Genomic DNA, 10,392 nt, shown 5'->3' with positions numbered 1-10,392 from the left:
AGATGTGGTCACAAAGGAGGATTACTGTTATTTCAGTATATCCACCATGAAGTCTGTCACTGGATGCAGGAGGTATTTGCAAGGAAAAAATTGATGAATACAACAGGTATGGCTCTGAGAGGAACCATTTTATAACAGGGACTTAGCAAGCTTGTGGCTGTCTGCCTTTTGCAAAGTAGTTATCAGAGCTTTTAGAAGAGAAATTTTCAGATATGGAAATGGAACTGGATATTAGTGGAGTATATCATTTGGCATTAGGAGATGCCTCTTTGCCTCTGAAAGCCACATCTCAGGTTTTAACTTTATCATACCTTGCCTTTATTGTGAACTTACCTAGCAAATGTTAACACTGTACTCAGTTTTGTTTAGTCAAAATGTTTCTCCTCAATATTGGAAGTATGAGCAGGTGTAGATAGGTGGTTCAGTATTCATTTCTGAAGTGAAAAGTAAAATGCAGCAGTCTCAGTCTTCAGTGTGCAAGCTCTGAAGGGCAGAGAAGCCTCTCATTATATAAAGGAAAATATAGGTTTTGGCTATTGTGATTAGATTGTTATGGAAAAGCATCATAAAATGTAATGTAGAATTTTGTTAAATGCTAAAGCACTTTAAAAAAAGTGCCACCAAAAAGTTGTTTCTAGTTGTTCTCTGATTAAAAGTTATTAGTCTCCAGTTTTAGCTTGTTTGTGGAGTAAATTCCTTGGAACCTTATTTGTTTCATTCTATAAAATTCATCTAGACTCCTCCATAACATGAACGAAAGAAGACCCCAAGGGGCCTGAACTTACTCTTGGCTGCTATTTTTACCCTATCGGAGACTTTGTGAGTGAAGTACAGTGTTATGTACTGAGAATGAAATCTGTCAAACAGTGTGGAAAAACGTGGCTAATTTAGCAATGTTAGATAAAACAACTCCTTTTGCTTTTTCCTCTGAGAGTAATAGCTTCTGTTTTCAGCACAATTGGCCTTTGGCAACTGTTGGTAACATGGGAGGGTATTTTTAGAAGAGGAAGGAAATAAAAAAGGATTAAACCACAGGGAATTGCAAAGGACACAGAATGCTGAAGAACAGCACGGATAAGGAAGAAATAGCTTTACAGCAAGTTCCTGGACTATAGATTTTTATTTTTCACATCTTCCCTATATGGGTTCAAAATAGGTCAGTCACACACAAAAATGCTTGCTTTATCTTACATACACATAGATAATACAGATACTAAAAGGTACGTGTCTATACACACCCAAAGAATGTACACAAGTACACTGTAAGAATATGCTCTAGCCTTTAAATGAACAGACTGTCGTGAAGTTTTGCATCCTATTTCTCTTTTCATGTTTGCTGTCTGAACAACCTTTGAAAGAGAATTTCATATTCATCTGAGTTCTTGTTTACACAGGAAGTGCAGGTGCACTTGTCCATTCAGGGAAACTTTTAACTGGTCACCAAAAACTAGCATATCCCAAGAAGTAAATGCATGTAGACTGCTGTTTCCAACCTGGTCATGGATTTGTTGTTTTTTGTTGTTTTTTTTTTTTTTTAACGGCCACACCGTGTTTAATACTTTGAATAAAGAATATGCTTATAGAAATAGTCATCTGCTCTTAGATGTTCTGGAAGTTGGAAAAGGCTGTGTTATTATTTGTCCAATAAAATATTATTGCAAAATATTTCTTAACTTACCAGTTAAACAGTAATAAGAAGTGACTGCCTGTTGTGGTTTAACCCCAGCCAGCAGCTAAGCACCACACAGCTGCTCCCTCACTCCCCCCCCCCCGCTCCTAGTGGGATGGGGAGGAGAACTGGGGAAAAAAGGTAAAACTCGTGGGTTGAGATAAGAGCAGTTTCATAACTAAAGTAAAATATAGTAATAACAATAATATAATGAAATGTAATAATAATAATAACTGTAATGAAAAGGACTATAACAAAAAAGGAAGAGGAAAAAAAGAAAAAAAAAAAGAAGAAAACCCAGTGATGCACAATGCAATTGCTCACCACCTGCTGACCGATGCCTGAGTAGTGATCTGCCCCTCCTGGCCAACTCCCCCCTGTTTATATACTGGGCATGACGTTCCATGGTATGGAATATCCCTTTGGCCAGTTCAGGGCAGCTGTCCTGGCTGTGCTCCCTCCCAGCTTCTTGTATACCTGCTTGCTGGCAGAGCATGGGAAACTGAAAAATCCTTAACTTAAGATAAGTGCTACTTAGCAACAACTAAAACATCAGTGTGTTATAAACATTATTCTCACACTAAATCCAAAACACAGCACTGTACCAGCTACTAGGAAGAAAATTAACTCTATCCCAGCCGAAACCAGGACACTGCCAAACTGATTATTAATAGATTCAACAATCTGTACTAGGAAATTCATATAATACATTGTCCTTAGTGAGGCAGGGATTGGAATGAATAAGGCAAATTTTAAAATTATTTCTTGAAAGTCAGTTTGACAGAAGTTAATTTCTTATTTGCCGTGAATGTCTACACTGAAAAATAGCAGCTTTTACATTTGTAGCCATATTTTAATTCTGTTTTGAGGTTTCCCAAAAGACGTCTTAAAAACTCCTGCTATTCTTGCACATTAAACAGCAGACTTGAAATGATAGCTACATCTGTACTTGTGTTTTTTTTGTTCAAAGGGATTCAACTGTGTAATCATGAAATAGAGTACTTGAACATTGACTTAGCTACAAAATGGACAACAACTTATTGGGAGAGTTATTCCATTTTGTGAACTCCCAGTCTCCTTTATTTTTCAAAGCACTGTTGTTTCTGTGATAAACTTATTTTCTCCCAGAGAAAAAATGAAAGGCTTTAATGGATGTCTTGAAATTAATTTGCATGAACCATCCTGTTAAGTGAAGTAATTTTTAATGATCTGCTGCTAAGCTTGTCATTGTGTAAGGAGAATCGTATCAGGTGGGTATACCAATTCTACCCATGGGCAATTCTGATGGACTCCAGTCTTGTCAGTGCATGATTTTCCACTTTTGTTTTTGTCCAGAATTTATGCTTAAAACAGCATACAGTATAAGTGCCCTGGATAATAGACAGGTATGATATGAAACTAATTAATCTTCTTTTAACAGTTGGTGTTTCATTGTCAGGCTTCAGTGTTGCAACTGGAGATGCCTCTTAAACCCATATTTAAGTATGCCACTGCAGGTAATGACATGAATCTTGTGCTGGTCATTTCCTAATTGTGTTTTACTGCATAGGTACATCTTAAAGATATTTTTACTACTTTAATTGATACCATCTTCATAAGTACATAGTGATGCTAGTGGCAAAACCTGTCCAAATGTTGGTTATGGTAATCTCTCAACCAAAAGTAAATCTGTCTCACTAAGTCTTTCTGTAAATTATGATAAAAGATGTGTAGATGTGTCACTTAAAGACATGGTTTAGTGGTGGACTTGGCAGTGCTAGGTTTACGGTTGGACTTGATAATATTAAAGGTCTTTTCCAACCTAAATGATTCTATGATTATATCTCTTGAAAAAGGAAGGACCTTCACATTTTTTCCCTTTTATTTTCCCTTGACAGATATCTCTTGAAAAAGGAAGGACCTTCACATTTTTTCCCTTTTATTTTCCCTTGACAGATATACCAATCATAGAGCAGAAGTCAATAATTCAGGTTTGTTTCTGTTTTTTTCCACTCAGCTTTGAAGTTAATAACAGTGCAGACTTAGTGTGGAACCTGAACGAAGAGGAATCAGATGAGCAAATAAAGAGAAAGGAATTAGTCTTTTCATTGTTATGGAGTATGCAACTAGGACGTCTTGAATTTTTAGCTCAGTTATGAACTTCTGGAATAATTCAGTTTTGTATGTGTTCTTGATCTTCAAAAATACAGATAATCCGATTTAATAAGATTAAACCATATTAATATTTGAACAGAATGTTAATAAAGAATTAAATTCTGCTCTGTTCTATCAACATGAGTCCAAAATATAACCCTCTTGATTTCTTACAATATTTGTCCAATAAAACACTAGTACAAAGAATTGAAGGTAACTTCTGGTGCACTGCTTTTGAGCTCTTCGAAAGTACTTTCTTGTAAGATTAGACTATTTTGTTTCCATCTCACTGAATAGTTATTAACTGCACTTCAATTTACACCAAAGTTTTTTATGAACAGTGATTAGATTGAACTTTCAACCAGAATGGGTCTTCCTAGTTCCATACCCAGCAACTGTGGCTGAATTTGGAAATCAGCCCAAGTGTGCAGAATGGCAATTTAGTGACATATCTACTGAGATGTTCTTCCTGTTTCTATGCAGAAAAGACGTATAGGATTTGACTTGCATGCTACATGTAAACCTGGCCTGATGCAAGATAATCTCGGATCCTTCAAATTACTTTCATGTTAGCATTAAGCTGCTCTTAGGCTTTTATAAGAGTAGTAAGAGTCTCCCAATAAAAACAAAACCAAACCTAAAAACCCCCAAACCAACCAAAACCCATGGGGCGACATCTTTTTTTAGGCTTTTTGCTTTTTATTTTTCTTTTATTTGTTACCAGAAGCAAGGTATCCTACCTCATTAGTCAACAGCACCTGAGTGTCTCCAAGTGTGTAAGCTGCTCCTGGAGTTCCACTGACTAAGTTCTTGCCATCTTGATTTACTAGTAGGTCTCAGGCCTTTTTCTTTAAGGTTACTCGTTCTGTGGGATTTCGTTATAAAATTAGTTGGAGTTGAAAAACTACAGGACTTACATACAAACAAATGGCTTTGTAGAGTTGGGCCCATTTTCAAAGTAAGAAAATGACCCTGCATGGCAGCCCAGTGCTGGCAGCTCTGAGAAACACTGGTTTTTTGCACATTCACTGTTGGTTGACCTCTGTCTCAACTGAGGTTAACAAGGTTACTGACTGACTTCGGAGTCAGTATCGTATGATTTAGGGAATCTCTGTCTTAGTCTACAAGTTGCAAGCAGTATGCCCTCATAAAGGTGTTGTGCATTCACAGGTTATTTTACAGCATCTGCACAATTGGCCACTTGTCTTCATTGTGGATCAAAGGCATTTTTACAATGTAAATATTAAATACGTAGTAGCAATAAAGAATTTCATAGCTTAAGCAAACTAAAAAATGTGAACTGAATTTTTGCTATCATGAGTGACTGACATCTCAAAGTTGGACAGGACATCATGACTTAAACTAGACTACTCTGTTTACTGATTAGAGGCAGAATTATTATCTTCAGTAAGAGATAATGATGTTAAGTATCATTAGTGTAGAGCTGGTTTTCAGTAAGAAATCCTAGTGTAGTGAGGTGAAGTGATATTTGCATATGACCTTCACCAAAATGTGCTGACAGTCACCTGCTATTTCTAGCGATTAAAATAAAATCAAGATAATGATCAATATGAATTGTAACATGTTTCTGATGTGTTCTAGCTATCTGTCATAATTATGTGTTGGACGGAAATGCACTGATCTCTGATCTGGTCTCTATGCTACCACCTAAGCCTGATTTTGAAACTGGATGATGGCTTAGTAAAGTTTCTCTTGATTAGCAGAAGTAAATTTTGTCCCCAAAATAGCCAATAAACTGGTTTTTGCTGCTTATTAGAGATTGTCCTAGTAGTTAACTTCCCAGGGCTTTGCCTGAGGCTGAAGTGGTTTCTAACAATCCATCGTTAACTTCTGTGACAACCATGGGTAGGCTGTGATTGTCAGAATTAGTCATGACATACTGTAGCCCTCCTACTGTCATTCTAAAAAACACAGTTACACCAGATTTTGCACCATTGCTAAGTGACTGGGTATAAGAATGAATGTGGAACTAGTTTATTTCACATACTCTTGAAGGCAACTTTATGCTGTATTTGTTCAAGCCCCTTGTTAATGTTTTAAATGTCTACTAGTGGAATCATCCATTCTAGAGTATCAATGTCACGTTGTCTTGCACACATCACAAGTGTTCCCATTTTTACCCACAGCCATGTGCAAATCACTAGAGGGGCGTCAGAATCTGCAAATAAACCTGATGAACTGGAAACAATCATAAGCGTAGGATGAATTGTTGATCTCCTATTGAGAAGAAAATATAGATATGCAGCTTTAGCTTCTCAAATTTAAAATCCATTTTTAAGCAGGTGCTGCTAATAACACATTTCATACAAATTGCTCTAGCTGGTAGTAACTTATGCATTGCCTGTGTTATATGTTGTAATCAGGACAGAGGGTTAGTATCACATACCTGAGCACTCCCTCTCTTCTCTGGAATAAGTTCATAAGAAAACTCCAGTGCTTTCCTTCCCCTACCTCCCTCCAAACCCCAAACACAATACATCTGGTAATCCAAATGTTTATATTACCAATAGGTAACTATGTCTCCAATGTGGTAAATCATATCATGTCACATCAAAAAGATAGATCTGGTGTCAATCATTTGAATGGGAATCGTGCATGAGGAAAATGTCTTCATAACTGTATCTATAGTGTGACTTATTATCTTTTACTTCTCTATTGTATAGGAAGGAAACCTATACTTTCCTAGACTGTGACTTCATTATGAAATAAGCAGCATGTTCACACACAATTTGAAGAAAAAATTTTTAATTTCTGTGAATAAATGTTGATATTTCAACATTTTATTTCAAGTTGAGAATTTCCTAGGGGCTGAAAACTTACTACTTCTGTTTCTATATTTAGTCATGATTGATAGGAAGATGATGCCCTTCTACTCTGCTAAGATGCAAAACTTTGTAGTTATTAATTTGTTTGGGCCAGTCATGTATGCTGAACAGAAAATACCTGAATAATAAAGAAGCTCTGGTATGATAAACTAAAGAACAAAGCATGCATTTGAGGAAAACAGAACACTTCAAGGGCAAACTGAAATACAGCTTCAAGTGATGTGCAACTGATGTCAATTAACTGGAAATTATAAAGAGTAAACAGATCATGATGGTATATAGCACCATAAATCAGAGTGGCTCTTTCTGGGAAGATATGATGAGCTAATGCAAGTGTAAAGAGAAGGCCTTGAAGGCAGCCAAAAGTTCACTAGGTGCCATTTTCCTATCTGTGTATGGAACAAGTGCTGAAAAATCCACTGCTTATCCACTGGAATTTTTAGCCATGCTTGTAACTGCAGTGCATGAAATTGCCAGTTGCAAATCACCTTAAATTTCAGAAAGCAACACAACAATAATGTAAGCAATCAAAGGACTGAAAGAACCTTGAGATGTCATCTAATCCATCCCTTTGTCCCCAAAGAGGATCAAGACAACTTAAAATCATTCCTGAATGATGTTTATCTAATCTTTTTTAAGACCAAAACCTCTCCAGCTAAAGATTCCATAAAGTCTTAGGTAATCTCTACAACATGTAACCATCCTTACTGCTACAAAATTTTTTCTTTTTTTTTTTTTTTCCACTTGCACTGTAACTTAAATTCTTCACTTACCCTATCTGCAATTAGGATAAGGAGACCAATTTATTCTCATTCCTTTCAGCTGTGCTTATATTATGCTTCTCTTCAGCCTTCTCTTGTCTAGATTAAGTAAATACTATTCCTTCCCTTTTTCCATATAGATCATATTTTGCAGACCTCTCACTTTCTCATTGATCTCTTCTTGACTTTGTCCAACTGGAATGTGTAATACTCAGCGGAGATCTTACCAGCTTCACAATAAGCAAGATGATTACTGTGTATGATTTGCCAACAATACTCTTACATGTCTCAAGATAGTGTTTGGCTTTTTCTTAAAAGCACAACATTCTTGCCTTATGCTAGCTTGTAATCCATAATCATTGACATCCTCTCTCTCTCTTCTGCAAAACAGTTAGTAAACCACTTTTCCTTTCCTGTGTTTGCACAGTTTCACTATTTTTATAAACAGTTGTCATTATTGATTAGTATCTTGGATTTTTAAATAACTTCTCTAGCTTGCCCATATTTTTGAAGAGCAACCATGCTTCAAACATGCTTAAATCTCCTCTACACTGATGTAATTTGCATGTTTAATGAGCATACTTCTTATTGCATGATACAAACTTGATTAATGATAATCTTCGGTAGTATGGGACCAAGACTAGTCTCTTGTGGAGTTTCATCTTGTTATACTTTCTGCTTTAATGCTGAGCCACTGGTAAGTATTCAGAGCATGGTTTTCTGTCATATATATATATGGTTTTAACAGTTTCATTTAACCCATATTTTTTTAGCTACATAATATAAAAATGTTATAAGAGAAAGTGTCAAAAATCCTACTAATGGCCAAATGACGTTTGCTGGTTCTCCCTATCTTAACACAGGGAAGGTTCCCTAGCATAAAACAGGGAAGGTGGTATTCCAAGCAGAACTTTCTGCTCAAAGGGGACTTCTGGAATTGCTTTGTTGGTGGGGAAAACAGTTCTGATAGCATATCAGAAATGCTGTTTTATTTTTCCAAGAAGTAAGGAGAGGTAGTTGAAGTTCACATCACACTGCTGTGTGAAGCGGGGCAGCAATCTGATAGATAACAACAGTGTCATTTTCATGAGAGATCTCTCTGTCTGGTTTTCTGTGTGTATTTGGAACTCCTGGTTGAATAAGAGAGTGAAAAGTTATGGGTTAGATCTAGAAACAATATCCTTTCTAATAAGTACAGCTAAAGATAGATAATTGATAGAAAATTTAAAAGCTCTGTTTTTTTTTTAAGCTTGGAACAGCGTCCTGGTTTTGGTGGGGACAGAGTTAATTTTCTTCCTAGTAGCTGGATAGTGCTGTGTTTTGGATTTAGTGTGAGAATAATGTTGATAACATGCTGATGTTTTAGTTGTTGCTGAGTAGCGCTTATCCTAAGTTAAGGATTTTTCAGCTTCTCACACCACCCTGCCAGCGAGTAGGCTCGGAGTGCACAAGAAGCTGGGAGGGGACACAGCTGGGACAGCTGACCCAAACTGGCCAAAGGGATATGCCATACCATATGACATCATGCCCAGTATATAAACTAGTGGGAAAGTTGGCTGGGAGCTGCTGCTCGGGAACTGGCTGGGCATCGGTCAATGGGTGGTGAGCAACTGTGTTGTGCATCACTTGTTTTGTATATTCTAATTCTTTTATCATTATTATTTTCCCTTCTTTTTCTGTCCTATTAAACTGTCTTTATCTCAAGCCAAGAAGTTTACTCCCCCCCCCCCCCCCCCCCCCCCCCCGATTCTCTCCCCCATCCCACTGGGGGGGGCAGGGGGGAGTGAGCTAGCAGCTGTGTGGTGTTTAGCTGCTTGCTAGGTTAAACAATGGCAATCCTTTTTGGTGCCCAGCATGGGGCTCAAACCCATAACCCTGGGATTAAGAGTCCCATGCTAGACCGACTGAGTTAGCTGGGCCACTGTGAATTAAGGAATGGAGTTTGGTGTAGCTTGAGGGTTTGCTTAACATGGCTGGGCTGCTTTTGGGCATGGGTATGGGTTGGCAGGTGTTGCTGGGGAATTGTGTCTTGTTGGTTACATTTTGTGTGCTCTGGCTCTGTTGGCATGTGCCTTGTTATCTAGGGAACCATAGGATGGGTTACAATAGATTGGAGTTTTGTGGCCAGGCTTCTTGCTGGTCGGGGGTTGGCCGCAGAATGTGTGGGATGTCTAACGGGACTGTTATATAAGCTGACTGGGGTTTTACCTGGATGGAGATGCAATTTTGCAGGATGGACCCTATGCTCTCCCCACTAGCGAAAATAAAGGTGCTTTGGCTTACAGTCCGTCTGTGAGTCAGTTCCTTTGAATCAACTGAAGAACATCAAAACAACCAGCAGGTGGATCAGGCTGCTAAGATTGAAGTGGCTCAAGTGGATCTGGACTGGCAACATAAGGGTGAATTATTTATAGCCCAATGGGCCCATGACACTTCAGGCCATCAGCAAAGAGATGCAACATATAGATGGGCTCGTGATCAAGGAGTGGACTTGGCCATGGACACTATCACACAGGTTATCCATGAATGTGAAACATGCACTGCAGTCAAGCAAGCTAAGCGGTTAAAACCTCTTTGGTATGGAGGACGATAGCTGAAATAAAAATATGGGGAGGCCTGGCAGATTGACTATATCACACTCCCACAAACCCGCCAAGGCAAGCGCTATGTGCTTACAATGGTAGAAGCAACCACCAGATGGCTGGAAACATATCCCGTGCCCCATGCCACCGCCCGGAACACTATCCTGGGCCTTGAAAAGCAAGTCTTATCTTATGGTGACATGGCACCCCAGAAAGAATTGAGTCAGACAATGGGACTCATTTCCAAAACAACCTCATAGACACCTGGGCCAAAGAGCACGGCATTGAGTGGGTGTATCACATCCCCTATCATGCCCCAGCCTCCAGGAAAATTGAATGATACAATGGATTGTTAAAAACTACACTGAGAACAATGGGTGGTGGGACCTTCAAACATTGGG

The 10,392-nt window shown here is 38.3% G+C and overlaps 1 non-coding gene across 1 annotated transcript; it reads right to left on the bottom strand.

The window, feature by feature from the left end:
• Positions 1-9,255: 9,255 nt before the first annotated feature.
• On the bottom strand, positions 9,256-9,328 carry TRNAK-CUU (transfer RNA lysine (anticodon CUU)). Its single transcript has one exon. It is a non-coding gene; the product is annotated as a tRNA-Lys (tRNA).
• Positions 9,329-10,392: the final 1,064 nt, after the last annotated feature.

The sequence above is a fragment of the Gymnogyps californianus genome, chromosome 2, assembly GCF_018139145.2.
Source record: "Gymnogyps californianus isolate 813 chromosome 2, ASM1813914v2, whole genome shotgun sequence".
Lineage (NCBI taxonomy): Eukaryota > Metazoa > Chordata > Aves > Accipitriformes > Cathartidae > Gymnogyps > Gymnogyps californianus.
Note: the sequence above shows the minus strand (reverse complement) of the source record. Positions and strands in the feature narration are given on the sequence as shown.